Here is a 23,000-nt window from a genome sequence, read left to right as displayed (position 1 = left end):
TTCTGAAGAATATTGAATAGTAAAGTGAGAGAGTGAATAGTTCTTCGCTCTTTGAGACGGACTCAGGACAGCATATTTACTGAAGGTGTGATACGGTCAAATCTACGGACGTTGCAGATAAATCGAACACATTATGAACACGCTGTATTCTGATGTTAAAGTCAGTGTAGAGAGTGTCACAGTAATCAAAATGAGGCATCAAGAGCAACTGTACTGAGTTCTTCTTGAGAACCAACGGAAGGAAATTTCGTATTCTTTTTAGTGTGTGAATTTTTATAAGAAGTCGTTTTACATGTGTGTGATTTGAGTATTCCAACTTAAGTTTTTGTCCATATAAATTTCTAGATTTTTTACTGCATCGCTGTAAGGGGTAATATTTTCGTTCATTTCAACAGGAGATAAGTCACCTGTATTAGAAGAAGATTGACAGTTATTCATAGCTTATTTCATTCTGTTCATACAGCAAATATCCTAATTCCTTTATTCTAGTTCCTGTATAGGTAAGGTTGTCATATGCTACGGATTTCGCGAACAATCCCTGATTTTATAGTGTAGGAAGGAAGTCTGGACCGAAAAGACGGAAGGAAGTCCAAAATTTTGAATGCAGTCGATATGAATCTGGAAAAGTGGAATAATTTATGGGATAGTGTCGAAATTACACTCAAGAAGATGCAAGGTAATACAATTTGTGAACTGAATGAGGTCCCTCTCTTTGACCAGGCGATAAAATTTAAATCTTTCCAATCGGACAACAAAGAGAAAAGTTCTAAAGATATGCTTTCACACAAAATTTGAGTAAATATTTTCACAGCTGTTTTTTTCTGTGGAGCAGTACTTAGAATTGCTGAAAAATCGTAGAATTTTATTACTCTGTACCTGGGCATAATGCCAACGTTGAAAGAGTATTTCCTTTGATGAATGTTCAGTGGTCAGAAGAAAGGAACAGTCAGTAAATGCAATTCTGCAAATACAGTGTAATAAAAAAAAATGTAAATTGCAGTGAATTTCACAAGGCTATTGAGAAACAAAGTGCCTTTCTTCTGTTCTCAGTCCATGGTAAGCCTATATAAACTCACAGAAATATCCAGTAAATGTTGTTATTGTTATTTATTCATTTGTATGTGACTATTATAATGCCAACTTTGTAATAACTTTCGATAGTTACGCATGTATTGTGCACGCATCGTCTTCGCGTCCATATCAAAGCACATTCATTCATTCATCCATTCATTCATTCATTCATTCATTCATTCATTCATTCATTCATTCATTCATTCATTATATTCCATAGATCTTACATGAGCATGAAGCTTTAAGATGTGGAACAAGTCAAAATTTTACAATATTACAATTGCAATTTTTACAATATTTTACCATTTTTACAGTTCTACAATTTAGTAATTTTCTACAATGATGAGGTGAGGTCCGAGGATTCGCCAAAAGATTACCCGGCATTTGCCTTTTGGTTGGGGAAAACCTCGGAAAAACCCAACCAGGTAATCAAATCAAAAAGGGTGAAATGAAGTGATGCCGAGGACTCGCCATAGACCATCCGACTTCAGCCCCACGGCTGGGGAAAACCTCGGAAGAAACCATTCAATGAGACCAAAGGGGGATTCAACCCAAGCCCGAATGCAGCTCCGGATCAGCAGCCCACCGTAACTCTCTTTTTTTAATAAAGACAAAGTATATGATTATGTCTCGTGACGAGAATATTGTACGAAATGGAAATATAAAAATTGGAAATTTATCTTTTGAAGAGGTGGAGAAGTTCAAATATCTTGGAGCAACAGTAACAAATATAAATGATACTCGGGAGGAAATTAAACACAGAATAAATATGGGAAATGCCTGTTATTATTCGGTTGAGAAACTTTTATCATCCAGTCTTCTGTCAAAAAATCTGAAAGTTAGAATTTATAAAACAGTTATATTACCGGTTGTTCTATATGGTTGTGAAACTTGGACTCTCACTTTGAGAGAGGAACATAGGTTAAGGGTGTTTGAGAATAAGGTTCTTAGGAAAATATTTGGGGCTAAGAGGGATGAAGTTACAGGAGAATGGAGAAAGTTACACAACACAGAACTGCACGCATTGTATTCTTCACCTGACATAATTAGGAACATTAAATCCAGACGTTTGAGATGGGCAGGGCATGTAGCACGTATGGGCGAATCCAGAAATGCATATAGAGTATTAGTTGGGAGGCCGGAGGGAAAAAGACCTTTGGGGAGGCCGAGACGTAGATGGGAAGATAATATTAAAATGGATTTGATGGAGGTGAGATATGATGATAGAGACTGGATTAATCTTGCTCAGGATAGGGATCAATGGCGGGCTTATGTGAGGGCGGCAATGAACCTCCGGGTTCCTTAAAAGCCAGTAAGTAAATAAGTATATTACCATCCCTAATGAATTATGATAAACTATTCCAAGTAGGTTATGTATACAGAATGAACTATAAGTAATGTCATTAATTTCAAGGAGTTACTCTTTGAAATATTTCAAACAAGAAAGTTATTCACAGTTCTGAGAAGAAGACTAAAATCGATTAATATTAAACGTAATATTTCTTCAAGTGTGTTAATTTGAGTTTAATTTAATCACCTTTCTAGTCGTAAATTGCTGTAATTGAGCAAAGAGGAATGTATGTCATTGCGTTCGACAATAACATAACTGATTATTACTCAGTTTTCTCGATTTATAATTTCCCATAAAACACTTACCCCATCACTCTGTTATTACAATTCTCGTCATACCTACATTAGCTGACAACACATGCATAGAATGGCAAGCTGTATTTAAAAACATTTCGCGCAGAACTTCTCAGAGCTCCCATCATTGTCAACAGCACCGGCACCATTAGAAAAAGTTTAAGTTGTTCTTTATAAGGACACTAAATTTAAAACTAAAAAAAGTCCTGTGTTAAGAACGTCTAACTGAATACGATTATAAATTTCATTTCCAGATTGACTTCAAGCAATTTATTCCTCACAGCACTGTAATGGTTGTCACAGTTGTTCTACAATACACAGTACATCTGGAGAAAGTTTTAAATAACAGGATCTCCCGAATTGTCTTTTTTGTTTAAGTCATCTATAAATTGCTAATTGTTCTTTTACTTGAGATGATGCTCTCAAGAAACACGGTATTTTTTAACACAGGGACTCCCAGTGACCCTACCAAATTAATACATATGTAAGGGAGACTGTCTGTCGAAGTCCGTGATGGACAAAGTCGGAGAAGAAGACCTGTCGATTGTTCTAACCCTGCTCAGCAGAGCTGTAAAATGCCGACGTCAAAGCGTCTTTTTATACAAAGACTTCCTAACCAATTTATAACATAGCCAGTCCATATATACTGTCGAAGACTGTAGAAGACACTGAAGTATAGATGGACCTCTTTTCTCTAAAAGAAAAGTATTGTAACTTCACATTTTTCTTTCCCGAATGTCAAAATGCTTTAAACTTTGGCCAACAGTTGTACAGGCATCTCACTTCTTTTTTGTTCCATTCTCTTTTTCGATAAGTTCTACTTAAAAATTTAAAATAGGTTTGCATACGTTCAGTGGCGACCCATCACGTCTCAGACAACTCGGCTGTTAAATAAAATATTGACGTTAGTTTCACATAGTATTGAGTCAGAGATATCCAACGATTCTGCTTAATATATATTCATTTTGACGTAGAACTACGCCTTTCTTCTCACTAAGTAAGTTGGGAATTGACCGTCATACAAAAATGGAACCCCCTTGTCCTTATAAATTTCCTTGTTCTGTTGTTCTCCTTATTCCCCTTGTATTTCTCTTATTCTCCTTGTTTTTCCTTTCATGCCTCTTCGTCTCTTTTTATTCCTATTGTTTTCCTTATGTTCCCTTTGTTTCTCTGGTCCTCTTGTATTTCCAGTGCTCTGTTTATGTTCCCTTTCTTTTCCTTGTCTTTCCCTTCTTTTCTTTGTATTTCCCTTTTTCTTGTTCTCCTTATCCTTCCATTATTCTCTTTATATTGCCCTTATTTTCCTTGTTTTTCATTTGTTCTCCTTACTTTCCCCTTGTTCTCCTTATCATCCCCCTTTTTCCTTGTTTTCCCCTGGTTCTCTTTATATTCTCAGTTTTCTTCTTGTGTTGCTCTTGTTATCCTCGTATTTACTTATTCTCCTTGTCCTTCCCTCATTCTCCTTGTATTCCCTTTTTTCTCCTTGTACTCCTCTTGTTCTCCTTGTTTTCCCCTTGTTCTCCTTATATTCCCATTGTGTTGCTCTTGTTATCCTCGTATTATAATTGTTCTTCTTGTCCTTCCCTTGTTCTCTTTATATCGCCCTTGTTCTCTTGCCTTTAAATTGTTCTCCTTACCTTCCCCTTGTTCTCCTTATCATCCACTTTTTCTTTATTTTCCCCTTGTTCTCCTTATATTCCCATTTTTCTTCTTGCGTTGCTCTTGTTATCCTTGTATTTTACTTGTTCTCCTTGTCCTTCCCTTGTTCTCTTTATATTGCCCTTGTTCTCCTTGCGATTCAATTGTTCTCCTTACCGTCTTCTTATCGTCCCCTTTTGTCTTTGTTTTCTTCGTGTTCTCCTTATATTCACATTTTTCTTCTTGCGTTGCTCTTGTTATCCTCGTATTTTACTTGTTCTCCTTGTCCTTCCCTTGTTCTCTTTATATTGCCCTTGTTCTTTTTGCGTTTCAATTGTTCTCCTTACCGTTTCTTATCGTCCCCTTTTTTCTTTGTTTTCCCCGTGTTCTCCTTATATTCACATTTTTCTTCTTGCGTTGCTCTTGTTATCCTCGTATTTTACTTGTTCTCCTTGTCCTTCCCTTGTTCTCTTTATATTGCCCTTGTTCTCCTTGAGTTTCAATTGTTCTCCTTACCGTCTTCTTATCGTCCCCCTTTTTCTTTGTTTTCCCCGTGTTCTCCTTATATTCACATTTTTCTTCTTGCGTTGCTCTTGTTATCCTCGTATTTTACTTGTTCTCCTTGTCCTTCCTTTGTTCTCTTTATATTGCCCTTGTTCTCCTTGCGTTTCAATTGTTCTCCTTACCGTCTTCTTATCGTCCCCTTTTTTCTTTGTTTTCCCCGTGTTCTCCTTATATTCACATTTTTCTTCTTGCGTTGCTCTTGTTATCCTCGTATTTTACTTGTTCTCCTTGTCATTCCCTTGTTCTCTTTATATTGCCCTTGTTCTCCTTGCGTTTCAGTTGTTCTCCTTACCGTCTTCTTATCGTCCCCTTTTTTCTTTGTTTTCCCCGTGTTTTCCTTATATTCACATTTTTCTTCTTGCGTTGCTCTTGTTATCCTCGTATTTTACTTGTTCTTCTTGTCATTCCCTTGTTCTCTTTATATTTCCCTTGTTCCCCTTGCCTTTCAATTGTTTTCCTTACCTTCTCCTTATCATCCTCTTTTTCCTTTGTTTTCCCCTGTTCTCCTTATATTCACATTTTTGCGTTACTCTTGTTATCCTCGTATTTTACTTGTTCTTCTTGTCCTTCTCTTGTTCTCCTTGTATTCCCTTTTTTCTCCTTGTATCCCTCTTGTTCTCCTTATTTTCACCTTCTTCTCCTTATATTTCCATTGTTCTCCTTGTGTTTCTCTATTCCTTCTTATATTCCCTTGTTGTCCTTGTATTTCCCTTGTTCTCCTTGTATTCCTATTGTTATTTTTATACTCCTCTTGTTCTTCTTGTATTTCTCTTGTTCTCTTTGTTTTTCCGTTATCCTTATATTATCCTTTTTCGTTTTGTTTTCAAGTTAACATTGCATTCTCCTTGTTCTCCTTGTAAACTCCTCGTCTCCTTGTTTCAGTTCTCACAACACCTATGATGTGTGGCATAGTGAGGCTACGCACCTGTGGATTTTTTTCCATGGGGAAATAAATAAGTGATATAAACATGTATCACAATAGACTGTAACATAGGTACCGGCGTGGTATGAGCTGTTGATTGTGATTGGCAATCCTGCTTCGAGGCTATGCTTTCACGTAATTTAGAATTCTCTTAATCTGAAACACATTTAATTCATGTCCCACTCTATAGTAGACTATTGTTTTTTGCTAGAATTGAAGAATTCCAAAGTTTCATTTTCAGCCAGTGACGTTGAGATTTATTTGGCCCTTTGATGTAGGTTTTGTGTTTTGTAAATTTTGTTCTATGTCCGTCGCATGGTCTAGCTCTCGCAAATCTTAAAAAGAGTCCATTCTTCATAATCAATCTTCACGGCAGAGGAATGAAACAGGCCGAAAATACAGATTCTTGAAATGTTTACTTTTCGTGTCTGTTATTCTTACTTCTTGTAACTAGGTAACCAACTACAAACATATTAGTTTATACTGTATGTGGTCCTAGAATGTGGAAGTGGGATACCCTTTGTGACAACTGTTAAAAAATATATTCAATTTGGAAATGCTGAAAGATTATTGGCAGAGAACTGGTGCTGCTTTCTTTTGATTAGAGCGGTAAAGGAATTAGCAACACTCTTAGTTATCCACGCGTGAGAGAAAAATGTGTTCCATTTGGAAATGCTGAAAGTATTTGCAGAGAAATGGTGCTGCTTCCTTGTGATTGGAGCGGTAAAGGAATTAGCAGCACTCTTAGTTATTCACGTGAGAGTGAAAAATATGTTCCATTTGGAAATGCTGAAAGATTATTGGCAGGGAACTGGCGCTGCTTTCTTTTGATTGGAGCGGTAAAAGAATCAGTAACACTGTCAAATACTTGGGGTATACTATAAGCAGTAACATGAGCTGCTGTCAAGAAGTCAAAAGGAGATTAGCAATGGCAAAGGAAGCTTTTAATAGAAAAAGGAGCATCTTCTGCGGACCTCTGGAGAAAGAACTAAGGAAGACACTAGTGAAGTGCTTTGTGTGGAGTGTAGCATTGTATGGGCAGAAACATGGACATTACGACGAAGTGAAGAAAAGCGACTAGAAGCATTTGAAATGTGGATATGGAGAAGGGTGGAGCGTAGGAAATGGACAGACAGAATAAACGAAGCTGTGTTGGAAAGAGTGGATGAAAAAAGAATGATGCTGAAACTGATCTGAAAGAAGAAAAGGAATTGGCTCGGCCACTGGTTGAGAAGAAACTGTCTTCTGAAGGGTGCACTGGAAAAAATTGTGAACGGGAGAAGAGTTCGGGGCAGAAGAAGATATCAGATGATAGACGACATTAAGATATGTGGGTCATATGAAGAGAGAAAGAGGAAGCAGAAAATAGGAAAGACTGGAGAATGCTGGGTTTTCAGCAAAAGCCTGTCCTTGGGCAGAACACTATGAATTAATTAATTATCCATGTGCGAGTGAAAAATATGTTCTATTTGGAAATGCTGAAAGGTTATTGCAGAGAACTGGTGCTGCTTTCTTTTGATTGGAACGATAAAGAAATTAGTAACACTCTTAGCTATCCTCGTGAGGGTGACAAATATGTTCCATTTGGAAATGCTGAAAGCATTGGCAGAGAACTGGCACTGCTTTCTTTTGATTGGAGCGGTAAAGAAATTAGTAACACTCTTAGCTATCCTCGTGAGGGTGAAAAATATGTTCTATTTGGAAATGCTGAAAGTATTGGCAGAGAACTGGCACTGCTTTCTTTTGATTGGAACGATAAAGAAATTAGTAACACTCTTAGCTATCCTCGTGAGGGTGAAAAGTATGTTCCATTTGGAAATGCCGAAAGATTATTGGCAGGGAACTGGTACTGCTTTCTTTTCATTGGAGCGGTAAACGAATTAACAACACACTTAGTTATCCACGTGAGGGTGCAAAATATGTTCCATTTGGAAATGCTAAAAGATTATTGGCAGACAACTGGCGCTGCTTTCTTTTGATTGGAGCGGTATAGGAATTAGCAACACTGTTAATTATCCATGTGATGGTGAAAAATACATGTCATTAGGAAATGTTGAAAGATTATTGCCAGATAACTGGTGTCGCTTTCTTTTGATTGAAGTTGTAAAGAAATAGATGGCATAATATTATCGAACACAGACTCAACAATGCCGAAATTAAATTTAAAAGAAAAGCGATCAGTTTTACGTATATCAATAATATTTTAACCCTCTTCAATGTCTAATTTACCAATGTCATCCGAATCTATCTCATTCACGTACTTCATCCAACTCCAAATGTAATAATATAACAATCTAATAACCTCCAATATCTACTTTACCAATTTAATCCGTTTAAGTGTAAAATCTACTGATTAATTTGGTGCTTGCCAAAGAAGGAAATTAAACAGCTTTTCTAATGGATAGTTGTGAAAAAAATGAAGGATTTTAAAATCATCTTAAGCATATGAAGCGCGTAATCCTTACATACGACAAGCCGCCTCTGTCTGTGGCTCACAAAGCGGTCACTTAAAACAGCCCCCAATTCTTCAGAACCCCACCCTACCTTATATGTATGTCTGGACCCAGCAGTTGAGATTGTAGGCTCTGTCTTCCACCTGCGTAGAATTTGAAATGAGGAAGAATAGAAGCTGTAATGATGCTTCTCTTTGACCGGAATGGATCATCCCACAGGGGCAGTTTATAAATGACATCAGCAATAAAAGCTGCGACACAAGCAACATTAAAAACTATCTATCTTCGGCAATAAGAACTCCAGCTACAGGCTTAATATTTTATTTGGCATTCGGCGTTTGAAAGAATCTTCGCAAATCAGACTTCTTCTTATAGACCTACACGTTTTTCTATTACAATCACCGGATACTGCAATCACCATCACATTTCTTCTCCCATTTTAATCACCTTTTTCGTCTTCTTTTTCTCTTTCTCCTTTACCTTTGCGTGTCTTTGCCGATTTAAGTTATTTAATAGCGTCCACATTATGTCGCAAATATTCTTCAGCGCAATAAGTGAAGTATCAGCAATAAATATCATATTTATGATGACAATAGTCCAGACACATGTGCAGGAACAAGCTACTCAATTATGTTTGGAAAAATGCATACATAAATTCTAAAATATGCAATATAAATTTATTTATTTATTTATTATTTTGCTAATAATTGTAACATAAAATATAATATATACAGAAAAACTTTAGCTCGCCCCTGAAAGAGTAGAACTCGTGCTCAGTGACGGATTCCTGAATTGAAATTAATAATTGTACAATACAATTGTTCAATTTTTATAAAATCCATACATAACTTTTTAAATGTAATACTAGAACTATTAGAATTGACAAGATTAGGATATTTAAATATAAATTTGTTATATATTCTTGGGCCTAATTACTACTATGATTAAATACTGTAACAGTGTTGCATTTTGGTTCAAACAATCTTAAAGAATTCATACCTTCTGTTTCATAACTATGAGAGTACAATTCAAAATTATTTCGATTTTTATGTATGAATTTTATTAATACAATATAATAAATTTGTCTTACGTTAAGTACATTAAAGTCTAATGTTAGGCAAAATGTCTTTTTTTAAACTGAGTGTATGTATGAAAGATCTATTAGAGATAAACACGTTTCCACACATTTTGGGACGATAGGCTCAATTTTTATTTTTCTTTTTTGCCTATTTTAGCTCCCGTTGTCTATTTTAAGGCTAAATGCCTTTTTTTTTTAGCTTTTTTACGTCGTTATTGTACATTTTCTATATTTTTAATGCATTTAAAATAAACCGCACATAATTTATATCAAAAAACAAAAAGGAACGCTTGTATAAATTAAAAATATATATTCACCTCACACAAATATTTGCTGAGAATGTTATTCTCCAGCAGTAGCTACATATGTTTCCAAGAAGTTGTAAACTTTTCTCCCCTACCGATTCCATCTTTTACGTCACTTAACAAAGATGTTTGAACAGTATAACCCTCAGTGCTCAAGTCGCTTCGGGGTTTACCAGCGAAAGAAAGGGGATGAGGGAAGTCCCATTACCGTTGTCGCTTGCACGGACAAGTCACGCGTACTTTGAAGTCTTTAATTCCTTCCCACATCCCTCTTTTTGAGACAACACACAGTCGGTTTTTCCCGATCTCTGAAAGAAAGTAGAGACAGTCCTCCTGAAACAAGTTGTTTTAAGTTTGCTCCAATCACTTCAGTAGAAGTAGAAAGATCTTTTTCTCTGACAGGCGGCTCACTATGACAGTTGACAACTTAAAAAAGCATCTTGTTGTGACATGTAATAAAGGAAAGTGAGTACTGTATGGGATAGTTTATTAAGTATTTGTCTATTTTTTTTGTATTTTTCCATGATTAATAAATGCCTATTTCATTGCCTATTTTTACTATTTTTAGTGTCTATATGCCTGCCTATTTTAACCAAAATAAATGCCTAAACATCCGGGCTCTAGTAATTATATTACTTACATGGCAATTATGGTACATGTTAGATCCTTACCTCCTTAAAGATGCCAGCCCACTGTTCTCTATAGACAGCTTTCAATCCTCATCTCTTAAAACTCAAACTACGTAAATATGTTTTGACACCATTCAACTATCAAAGTCCTGATCTACCAACTTTTCTTCTTCCCATTTCCATTTAAAACTGTCTTAACCATTTTCCCATCTTGCATTCTTATCAGTTGTCAAAGTCCGAGGCATCATGTTTGCGGCACTTACTGTAGCGTGATAATATGCTTGCGCCATTTGTTGTATCGCCGCAACATGTTTGCGCCACTAAGTCATACTTACTTACTTACTGGCTTTTAAGGAACCCGGAGGTTCATTGCCCCCTCACATAAGCCCGCCATTGGTCCCTTTCCTGGGCAAGATTAATCCAGTCTCTATCATCATATCCTACCTCCCTCAAATCCATTTTAATATTATCTTCCCATCTACGTCTCGGCCTCCCCAAAGGTCTTTTTCCATCCGGCCTCCCAAATAACACTCTATATGGATTTCTGGATTCGCCCATACGTGCTACATGCCCTGCCCATCTCAAACGTCTGGATTTAATGTTCCTAATTATGTCAGGTGAAGAATACAATGCGTGCAGTTCTGTATTGTGTAACTTTCTCCATTCTCCTGTAACTTCATCCCTCTTAGCCCCAAATATTTTCCCAAGCATCTTATTCTCAAATACCCTTAACCTATGTTCCTCTCTCAAAGTGAGAGTCCAAGTTTCACAACCATAAAGAACAACCGGTAATATAACTGTTTTATAAATTCTAACTTTCAGATTTTTTGACAACAGACTTGATGATAAACGCTTCTCAACCGAGTAATAACAGGCATTTCCCATATTTATTCTGTGTTTAATTTCCTCCCGAGTATCATTTATGTTTGTTACTCTTGCTCCCAGGTATTTGAATTTTTCCACCTCTTCAAGGGATAAATCTCCAATTTTTATATTTCCATTTCGTACAATATTCTCGTCACGAGACATAATCATATACTGTGTCTTTTCGGGATTTACTTCCAAACCTATTTCTTTACTTGCTTCAAGTAAAATTCCCGTATTTTCCCTAATCGTTTGTGGATTTTCTCCTAACATATTCACGTCTCCACTAAGTCATAGGCTATATAAATTCAAGAACATTTTTGCATCAGGTTGGTACCACGTTACGATGTTTTCTGTCTCACTTTCTCAGACTCCGGACTGGCACACACAGTGTGGTTAAAAATTGTGCTCTTATAATTATTTTAATGTCTTAAAACACGTCATAAAACAAGTGAAATGATTTTTCTTAACTAAAGGAAGTCGTATGAGGGGTCTATTTAAATAGGAAACTTACTTCATAAAAGCAAAACGAGAAATTTTGCTTTCTCTGTATTTTTATACTCGTATGTAATTTTCAATCTTCAGTTGTTTGTTTACTATTTCTCTTCTTTATGAGCCTGCATGTGCATTCCGTTAATTTTCAAATAAGTTTGTGTTTGAATGTTTTTTTAACTGAGCTTACCTAAAAGTTAGATTTACATAATACACGTCACTGTTCGTTAACAGAAAATCACAATTCAAGTCACACAGAGTTTCTGTGCTCTAAATGTTGGATGTTTGACGGTTTGCCAGCCCACTTTGAGGTATGTGGATATAAAGGGAAAAACTGAATCGGTGTCTGATAGAGTTCCTGAGTAGCTCTGTAGAGTGTTGGTGCGCTTAGCCAAAGGTCCCGGGTTCGATACTCGGCCCCGGAACAATTTTTCCCATGAAATTATTCAAATCAGCTTCACATGAAGCTATACCTGAACGATAGATTTTCAAAAGAATTTTTATCTTGAAAAGGAAGCACAAAAACGATCAAAATTGTATTAACCTTTTTTGTTTGAAATATATAAAAAAAATACCCTCATGAAATTGATGACATTACTTATGGTTCATTCTGTGTATGTATGTATGTATGTATGTATGTATGTATGTATGTATGTATGTATGTATGTATGTATGTATGTATGTATGTATGCCTATGTATGTATGTATGTATGTATGCCTATGTATGTATGTATGTATGTATGTAACTTATGTATGTATGCATGTATGTATGTATTATGTAATGTATGTAGGCTATGTACATATTTATTGCTTACTTACTTACAAATGTTTTTTAGAGAACCCGGAAGTTCATTGCCGCCCTCACATAAGCCCGCCATCGGTCCCCATTCTGAGCAAGATTAATCCAGTCCCTAGCATCATTTCCCACCTTCCTCAAATCCATTTTAATATTATCCTCCCATTTACGTCTCGGCCTCCCCAAAGGTCTTTTTTGCCTTAGGTTTCCCAAATCTCTATTTGCATTTCTGGATTCACCCGTCGACCTGGTTGGCGAGTTGGTATAGCGCTGGCCTTCTATGCCCAAGGTTGCGGGTTAGATCCCGGGTCAGGTCGATGGCATTTAAGTGTGCTTAAATGCGACAGGCTCATGTCAGTAGATTTACTGGCATGTAAAAGAACTCCTGCGGGACAAAATTTCGGCACATCCGGCGACGCTGATATAACCTCTGCAGTTGCGAGCATCGTTAAATAAAACATAACATTTGGAGTCACCCATACGTACTACATGCCTTGCCCATCTCAAATGTCCGGATTGAATGTTCCTAATTATGTTAGGTGAAGAATACAATGCGTGCAATTCTGTACTGTGTGACTTTTTCCATTCTCCTGTAACTTCCCTCTTAGCCCCGGATATTTTCCTAAGCACCTTATTCTCGAACACCCTTAACCTCTGTTCCTTTCTCGATGTGAGAGTCCAAGTTACATATATAATAAGTAAAAATGTTAAGCAAAAGTTTTAACAGTATCAGTACAATAAGCGAAACATTTTTCTAGAAATTTTCCGATTTAAAATTTTCAGGAAAATTGTTTCATCGCTACTTCTATCAGACCATATAATGTCACACAGATAAGGACTGTGACTGTATGACCTTTTGGAAAATGACGAAAGAATTACCTCTAAGGCAGCTACATTCGTTATACTCAAGTCCTATTAGTCAATGTAGGCTATTACACCTGGCAAGCTTGTATTTCTGAATCATGTACACTTGTTTCGCTGTTTAGCAATCTTGTTGATTTTCTTCCTTCCTGGTTACGTTAGGCATTGAAATTCCAATGCTATTCATCGTGCTATTAGCTCACGGCTGAATCTATAATTGCATGTCTATAAACGTAACGTGAGATCCTTCGTTTCTTAAGTGCATGGATTCGAGGTTGAAAGCCAGCGTTTCTTGGAAAACTGTTTTCTCTTATCTTCTTGTACTTTTTAACCTGACTTTAAGTAAGCCTACTGCTAAAGTTTTAAAATGCACATGCTTTATTTTCTTACCATTAAGCGGTACTATCACTATCTGAAGCTGCGCTGCAAAGTTTTATTCATATGGTCAGCAGGATAGTCGCAAAAACCTCTAGCTACATTACCATTAAGTTTTATTATATTAAAAATAGAAATAAAAGAAAAAAATTATATTTTGAAACCTTCTGCAGTAAATGTTATGTCAGCCCTGGGCTCGACGGGAATGTGGGAGGGAACGCAGAAATCTCCCAAGTCCTTTTCGCTTACACCGCCTTAAACAAACGCACAGTAGGGTACTGTGCATCAGTGGCGGATGAATATTAATACATGGGAAGTGAAAGGACTTCTTTTTGGCGCTAGGGGAACTTCATTTAAGTTAACCAAAACCATTCTCTTTTCTCTTAAATTTTCTAATGAGGACATTAACAAAATTTGTCTAATGGTATTGAGAAATTCATTATCCATTTTACACAATCACTTGTACAGTGACATAATTTTATTTTTACTTCAACTTTTATTGTACCTGAGTTTTTGAATGTACTTCACTCCCACCCCTTCTACTCCCACCCCCTTCTCCACACAGAACCAAGACCGCAGTACTGAGTTAGTGATTATAGTACGTTTCAGAAATATGTTCGCGTTCTCCAGTGACGAAAACTTCCAATATTGAATCATATTTTTGCACAGGTACTTAAATAAAAGGGCCTCGTTAAGTAATTAACTATCACGTGATTCCCCCCCCCTTTCTACGATCCTGCGACATAACCACTTGGACGGACAGTAGATAGCATGTCTGAGTAATTTTATCTGTGCGGTTCGGGCAGAAGTGAAGACTGAATTTACAGTACGTAAAGTACTCTTTTATAGAGTATGTACAGAATTATTTCAACATGAGTTACTAAGTATGAAGGACGAAACTGGTAATTGGAATTAGATGCAATAGTCTCTAGTGCGATAATAGGCACAAAAGAACTGAAGCCTGTATCGAAATGAACGGCCACCATTTTAAAAAAATGTGTTTAAATATCCATATTATGATTATTTTTCATTTTAACTTCATTCTCTATATCGTACGCTAATGTGCTGTAGACAGTATAATATACACTGCATAATGAATACGTTCGCATGGATAACTCAGTTCGTGAGTAAAAACACTTATTGTTAATACAGTACTGTATTTTGATTAAACAAAACCTAATGAAAATTATCACACTCAAAATCGCGATATTTCCTACTTTACGTAAATGGATGAACTACTTTTCTTCCCTCCTGTACCTAGTAAAGTGATTTGTTTGTATTTTACACCAGTATAATCGAATTCCAGTCGTGGAAGGAGGTAGCAAACGGTGTTTCCGGGTCTCAATCATCAATCCAAAGGTATAGCCAGGTTAATATTAAAAATGTTAGTAAAAGTAAAATGATGTCCCTGTATAATATCACGTAATATTTTTTTTCTACTTCATTTCATTACTCTTCAATGTATTTTCATCTCATGTTTCTCCGAAATCAAATTGTACTTTATTTTTAAATTTATCATTGTTCCGTATTCGCTCCGCAATCATATTGTATTTTTAATTTAACCTCTGCTTTGTATTCTGGATCCTAGTAGTCAGCCGTAGATGTCGGCCAGAATTGTGGAATTTGTGTAAGAGAAAAAAGTCATCTATATTTATATATCAGATATCTTTACAGGTCCACACCTGTGGAGTAACGGTCAGCGCGTCTGGCCGCGAAACCAGGTGGCCCGGGTTCGATTACCGGTCGGGACAAGTTACCTGGTTGAGGTTTTTTCCGGGGTTTTCCCTCAACCCAATTTGAGCAAATGCTGGGTAATTTTCGGTGCTGGACCCCGGACTCATTTCACCGGCATTATCACCTTCATATCATTCAGACGCTAAATAACCAAAGATGTTGATAAAGCGTCGTAAAATAACCTACTACTACTACTACTACTACTACTACTACTACTACTACTACTATCTTTACAGTCTAACGTGAGATATGAACTCACGATCACAGAGTTGGTACGAACTAAGCCGTCCGCCACGTTCCGGATTGCTTCGCCGTGCGTGTATGGGAGAATGACAATAAATCAAATCGGATTATTTATCGCAGTCCACTTTATCAGATGCTTCACGCGTCAAGCTCAAACTCTCCGCTGTTGGAGAGGCATTAATTCTTAAATTAATTTAACCCTTCGTTACTCGCGTTAAATTCCGTAACGCCAGTACTCACCTGGATTACAATGGTAATCCACATTTGTTTTTGTTTACAGACAAGGTTTAAACATTGGAATTAGATTTAAATGTTAAGAAATATATTGTTTTCAGTTATTACAGTAATAAGAATAGATATGGTACGCATAACGGAACGTATTAAATATAAATATTAATAATGAAATTGATAGTACACAAATTGCATTCAAGTGACATGTTTGCATAATATTTCAACACTGGTCGTGTCTTTGAGTCATAATTTATTGTTGCATCATAGTTATGAGTTAGTTCACTATCATCATAATTATGTAGGTTATCTAGCATTGTTGCTCACTCGATGTTTGAAGGTCATCTGAACTCTTGATCTCTCTTAATCTCTCCCACGGGAAACGCAAGTTCACTACTGCTGACCTTACTTACGTCATATTTGATAACCGAATACCTCACTCAGGGGTGTAGCAATGAAAAAATTCAGGGATGTAACAATCATTCTCACTTCACTTGTAATATTTTACAGATGTTTTTGTGTATTGTAAGAAGGATATTGATGCACTTTCATGTTTATGTTTGCATTTCACACTTTACACACGTGAGTCTAATCTACATCTGATTCAATTATCTGAGTAGGCCTATGCATTTCTTCTACACAGTTCAAACAAATTACATCTGAATGAGTAGGACAAATTCTCTTCAAGCACTGGGAACAAGATTGTCTTGTGCTCTTGTTTCTTGTTCTACCACACATGTAGCACCTACCAATACCTTCTGGCCGTGTTCCTTCTTCTTGACCTGTTTGTGGAATGCCTAACAGTTGCTCTCCTCTTCTCTTTATTTCTCTTGGAATTGTCTGTTGGGTGATACGCTCGGAAATTAGTGGCTTCATTAGGTCCAGAGCAAGGGTTTTTAGGAAGTTTTTCCGTAGAATTTTTTGTTTGTTTGCAGAATAAACAACAAGAGCATTGACACCTGCTATGTTTAGTAAGTCAAAGAAAATAGTCAGAGGCCAGCGGCGTGAATTTCTGCTTAAATCATAGGCTGAGCATAACTGGTCCAGGACATCCACAGCACATTTAGTTCTATTATAAAAAGATATTATTTCAGGCTTCTGGCTTCCTCCTGTTTCCTCATCCATTGCCTTATCATAATGCATGGTTGATAATGCTAACACTGTTTTGTTTTTCTTTGGTACATACGAAATAATTGTGCAGTTTTCATTGAATCCAAACAATGTACTGTTAACTTCCTTGTCTTGAGTAGTTGTGAAATGAGGAGGGACTTCTCTTTTGTTTTTTTTCAAGGTTCCTACAAGTGTAATTTTGTCATTTTCTAGAAGATCTAAACACAGAGGTATGCTCGTGAACCAGTTATCGGTGGTCACATTTCTTCCTGTTCCTTTGATGGGATGAACCAGCCTCTTCACCACTGCATGTGCACTGTTACTTTGGTGAAATGGACCATCTGGTTGAATACCAGCATAAATTTCCAAGTTATGAGTGTAATATGTTTTCACATCCACCATAGCAAAAATTTTGATCCCATATTTTGCTGGTTTAGTAGGTATATACACTTTCATGGGACATCGTCCTCTGAATGCAACCAACTGCTCGTCTATAGTTACATATTCGCTTGGAATGTAGCACCTTTGTGAATTCTGAACAAATAACTCGAACACTTCACGTACAGCAGCCAGTTTATCAATTTCTTTCCTTTCCTGCCTGTCATGAATGTTATCAAAGCGTAGACATCGTAACAAAAATTGGAATCTATTGTAGGTCATAGTCAGGTAAATTGACTCTATACCTGTTCCATTTTTATCCCATAGTTCTCTTACGTTCAGTCTTCCCGATTTCAAAGCACCGGCAAGATACAAAATACCTAAGAGTGCTCGAATTTCAACGTCATTTGTTAATTTGCAATCCCTGTCAAGTCCGTAATTACGCTTCACTTTTTCAATATAAATATTAGTACACCTTACTATTACATTGATTATTGTCTGATCAATAAAGCAGTCAAAACACTCTGTGTGTGTCCGCGCATTTTTTGCAGCTCTTTTAGGGCCCGGTAAATGAATCACTATATTTTGTGCTCTTCTTCTCCCTCGTAGAGATACTGGTTCTTCCTGCCAAATTGTAGTGTTGTCTCTTCCCGTATAGCAGTTTCCATCATTTATAGACATTAGTCTTTCATCACCATCACCATAATCATCATCCTCCTCCTCATTGTCTTGTTCTGAATTAGAATCGTGAACTTCATTCAAAAGATCTTCTTTGTTGCTTTCATCATCACTTTCATTTTCAATGCCAACATCCAGATCTTCATCTAGCCACTTGCAAATATTGCTTGTATTTTCCGTACCCATTGGAGCCAACTACAAAGAGGATGGAACGATATCACACACTTTTTTCATAAAGTTCCTGCATTGCATCACTCATAACCATATAAAAACTATTACACTTACCTGAGCAAGAAACTGACGTCAGTACTCGCGTGGATTACAATGGTAATCCACTCGGAAAAACTGCGTATAACTTGATAAAACTCCGTATAACATTCCAAAGCGTTGCGACAAATACGTCTAAACACCAGTAATGCCTCACTTAGACTGTGACGAGAAATTGCATTGACGCTCAGCTACGCAGTGCTGCAGGCGGTGACGTAATACAGGATTAAATATCAGTGGATTACTATTGTAATCCACGCGAGTACTGAAGGGTTAATGAAGTCAATTGAAAACTTGGGCCAAGTGGAGCATGACGCTCGAGGAGTGATCGCGGCTCTAATTAGTGAAAGTAATTCCCCTCGCCATATATCTCGGCGGGCAGCTCTAATTACCCGGAACTTGTGCTCCTTAACATAATTAAAACGCTTCATTTATAAATAATTACAACAGCATTCTTTTTAAGCAAAAACTCACTTTTATTTTTTAACCCGTAATTGCCAATAATATGCAAAACGTTTTACAGGATATCGCCACATTTCTCAAATCTCGTTCTCGTGTTGCATTTCCAGTGTATTAAATATCTTAATTGGTTACAGAGCTAGTCGTGGCAGGAGCATCTTTAATAATAATATTTTTATTAAAGAATATACAGGGACATTATTTTATTTTTACTTCAATTTTTATTGTACCTACGTTTCTAAATGTACTTGACTCCCATCCCTTTCACTAACGTCCTTGCTAACGTCAGTCAAACAAACTTACGGCCGCTGTTGCTAGCAGTGAAATAAACAGTACGGAGTACAATGTGTTTCAGAAATATGTTGAATTTTCTATAGAAGAAAGACCTTATATTATTGAAGTTCATTTTCACACAGGTATCGTGTTAGCATAACTGAATTTATCTGTGTGGACTGAGCAAACGTGAAGATTAAAGTTATCGAAAGTACGGTACTTAACAGCATTATTTAAACAAGAGTTTTGTTTTACTGTTTGTAGGACGATGATGGAAACTGGAATTACAATATAACCGAATGTGAACAACAGTTTTTTTCCACAATTTCCTGATCATATCATTACGGAATATTTTCGTAGAAATGTCATTAATCTGATAAATAAATTTAGAGCAACAGAGTGTACAGAAAGAAAGAAAAGTGTAATATGGCCAACAAAGGTGACAGAAGATGTTGTAGAAGATGTTAGAGAAAGGATGCAGCGAGGTCCTAATAAGTCGGTCAAGAAGTTAGCTGTAGAAATTGGGGTTTCTTACGGAAGTGCTCACAAAATTCTCAGGAATAAATTATGGTAGTAATATGCTGAATAAAGTAGACATTACATAATGAATATAACCGCCTGAAGAGTTGAGTTTGTGAAAAAAAAATTGTTACTATTCTACTGTTTCTTGATAAAATACTGTAAAAGTAATGATAAAACTGAAAATCGTAATACTGTATTCCCCTGTAACATAAATGGATACACTACTTTTCTCTCCTCCTATAGCTAGTAAAATGATTTGTTTACATATTGCACTAGTAACACCAAACTCCTGTAATTGAAGGGGGTAACAGTGTTTCCGAGTATAGCCGGGTTAATGTTAAAAATGTTGGTAAAAATAAAGTGATGTCCCTGTACCACTGTGCAATGATTATATTTCATCCCAAAACGATCTTCTGCCACCAAAGGTCGTGACAGCTTTCTCACATAGTCCGTTTCTCTCCATGCTTTTTCACACTCTATCCATCCATCCCTGTTTTCTCTTCCATCTTCCAATTTAGTATTGTTCTTACATTAGTTTTAAACATTCATATGATCTTAAACCATTTTCTTCTATTGCCTCTAAAATGTTCCTGCCAACCTGCATAATTTCCCTAAATCTGGTAATCTATTTCGATTTTTCTCTTTTCTTGATATTCGCGCTGGCCTCCAAAAGTCCACTTCTACCACCACCAATCTCTCAGCTTCCTATCTATTTACTGTCCATGTTTCGATTCTACAATAAAACAAACTACTTTGTAACATTGCGGGACGTTAAGCCTGGCGGCCTCCTTGGTGCTGTTCGACAGGAGTAGGTACGTGCTGGCACCGGGTTTACCCTTTTCCCTTCCTCAGCTTTATCATCATCATCATCATCATCATCCTCACCCATTCCCTATACTATATTTACACGAACACTTAACATACACTCACCCTAGTACACGATGTAACTCTTCACAGATACACATCATGGATAACGTGGCCCACCGAAGTTGTGTGCAATTTGAAAATGGGCCACAGTCTTGTCATCTATCCGCACTATGCGGAACCCAAATCACGCAAAGACACACACACACACTTTGTAACATTGCCTGAAATATTTTAAATTGTTTAGTTTTGTGTAAAATATTCCTACTCTATAAAACGGAGATTCATTCATTCATTCATTCATTCATTCATTGATAGGTTTCTCCACAAAGGAAAGTTTTTCACTGCAAATCAAGCATTCGCCAATCTTTCCTATTTTCTGCCTTACTCTTAGTCTCCGCACACGATCCATATATCTTAAATGTGTCTATGATCTGATATCTTCTTCTGAAATCCGTTCTCCATCCCTTCCATTGCATCCTTCAGTTGGCAGTTTCTTCTCAGCCAATTTATTTTTTTTCTTCCTGATCAGTTTCAGCAATATTCTTCCTTCACCCACTGTTTCTAGCACATCTTCATTTCAGTCTTTAAAAGGTTGAAAACCCCTGTTCTAGACCAATCTCTAAGGTACTTCTCAAAATAATATTTTAAATAATGTTGGAGATAAGCAGCAGCAACAATAATAATAATAATAATAATAATAATAATAATAATTTTATTTATTGTATTATTGGCACTAAGTAACTACATAGTGCCAATAATATGTTAGCACAGTCATAAACATAATGTTAATGCATCGAAATAAATTTGGTAAACAAGTTATTAATTATTACTTACTAAATTATACCTAATATATTAGCATTATTCTTGATAAATAAATTACAATTTTTAGCACACAGAGTATCGGTAAAAAAGTGAAAGCGTAGAATTCGGAAAAAGACTTGAGACGTTGTTATCCGAACTTGGCAGCATTCATACAACAATTTAAAAACTTCGTTAACAGATTGCGCTATTATATGAACATTCTTCCTCTCTCTTTTCTCATCTCTTTTTTCCCCCTTCTTTCCTTTCTTCTATCTTGTCTCTGTCAACTGTCCCATTACATATATTACAAACACATTTATTATGAAATTGCAAATATATTTTGTATTGGAGTCAATTGAATTCAAACCAGTAACACTAGACACATTCAATTCATGCCTTTCTCATCAGACCACCTTGCGATAGGGATTATACCTCGCTAGAGAGTTGGTAGTCAGCAACATTTGTTTTTATTTTATGGAAGATTTTTAACTCTCCACGAACAAGACATTCATATCTTACAGTTGTACAGACGTCGTCTATGAGAATAAATAAATAAATAGAAGATGTCCTATTGTAGAACCTAGTGTCACTCCACAGTAGAAAGTAAATGAATCAGGAAGCTTGTTAAACAGCCTTACACAGGATTGCCTATCATTAAGGGTGCTATTCATAGACATTTCGCTAGCCCGGGCTACGAGCGTGCTAAACAGGATTCATATCATATCATATCATATCATATCGCTGACACTGGTTTATGAATACGAAAAACGTTAGTTCGTTGATCATCCACCGAAAGCCCGCGCTAAGAATGTCTATGAATACGGCACTAAGATATTTTCTAAACCAGTTAACGTAACTCCAGAAAAGCCTATGTTTTCTCAGATTAAGAATCAAGTCGTTATGTGGAACGACGTAGAAGGCTTCACTAAAATCTGAAGATCTCGAGCTAGTTTGTCCATGTGATCTTCACTTATTCTTCTTCTTCTTCTTCTTTCCTTCAAGTATTAGGCCAAATGGCCTGTTACGATCTCACAGTTGAATTTTCAATCCAGAGCTTCTTTGGACGACCGAGAGATCTCTTCCCGTTTGGACGATAGTGGAGCATGACTTTTGGGATTCTATCTCTATGCATGCGATGCAGATGATTTATCCAGTTGTTCTGATAATGTTTTACGTGATTAATTACAGGTTCTAGTTGTAATTCTTCCATTACATCTTCATTGTGTTTGTGATCCCATTTCGTATATCCCGCTGTATATCTCATAAATTTCATTTCATTAGCCGTTACTCTGCTTTCGTCTTTCTTCCTCAATGTCCATGCCTCACTGCCGTAACAAAGTACAGGTCTCGCCAAGGTGTTGTATAGGCGAATTCGAGTATGCCTTTGTACTAAGGAAGGTTTCATAATGGTGTTGATTATTCCCATTGTTTTGGTGTATTTAGAAATTTTCTGTGAAATGTCTACTTCATCGAAAGAAGATAATGTGTATCCGAGATATGTAAAATAATTTATCCTTTCTAATATTTTTTAATCTAAACATATTTTGCTAGGCACAGGGTATTTTCCGCAGAAGGCCATAATTTTAGTTTTTTTCTTTATTGATTTTCATATCATATTTAACTCCAATTTTGTTAAAATTAAAAATTGAACGTTGTAATTCATCTTCTGAGGGTGCCCCCAGAGCTAAATAGTCTGCAAAAAGTAATGAATCTAGTTGTAAATGTCTGTTGAGTTGTATATAGGCCTA

Source organism: Periplaneta americana, chromosome 6 (genome assembly GCF_040183065.1).
Source record: "Periplaneta americana isolate PAMFEO1 chromosome 6, P.americana_PAMFEO1_priV1, whole genome shotgun sequence".
Taxonomy (NCBI): domain Eukaryota; kingdom Metazoa; phylum Arthropoda; class Insecta; order Blattodea; family Blattidae; genus Periplaneta; species Periplaneta americana.
The sequence above is the reverse complement of the archived record's forward strand: the minus strand, read 5'-3'. Positions refer to the sequence as shown.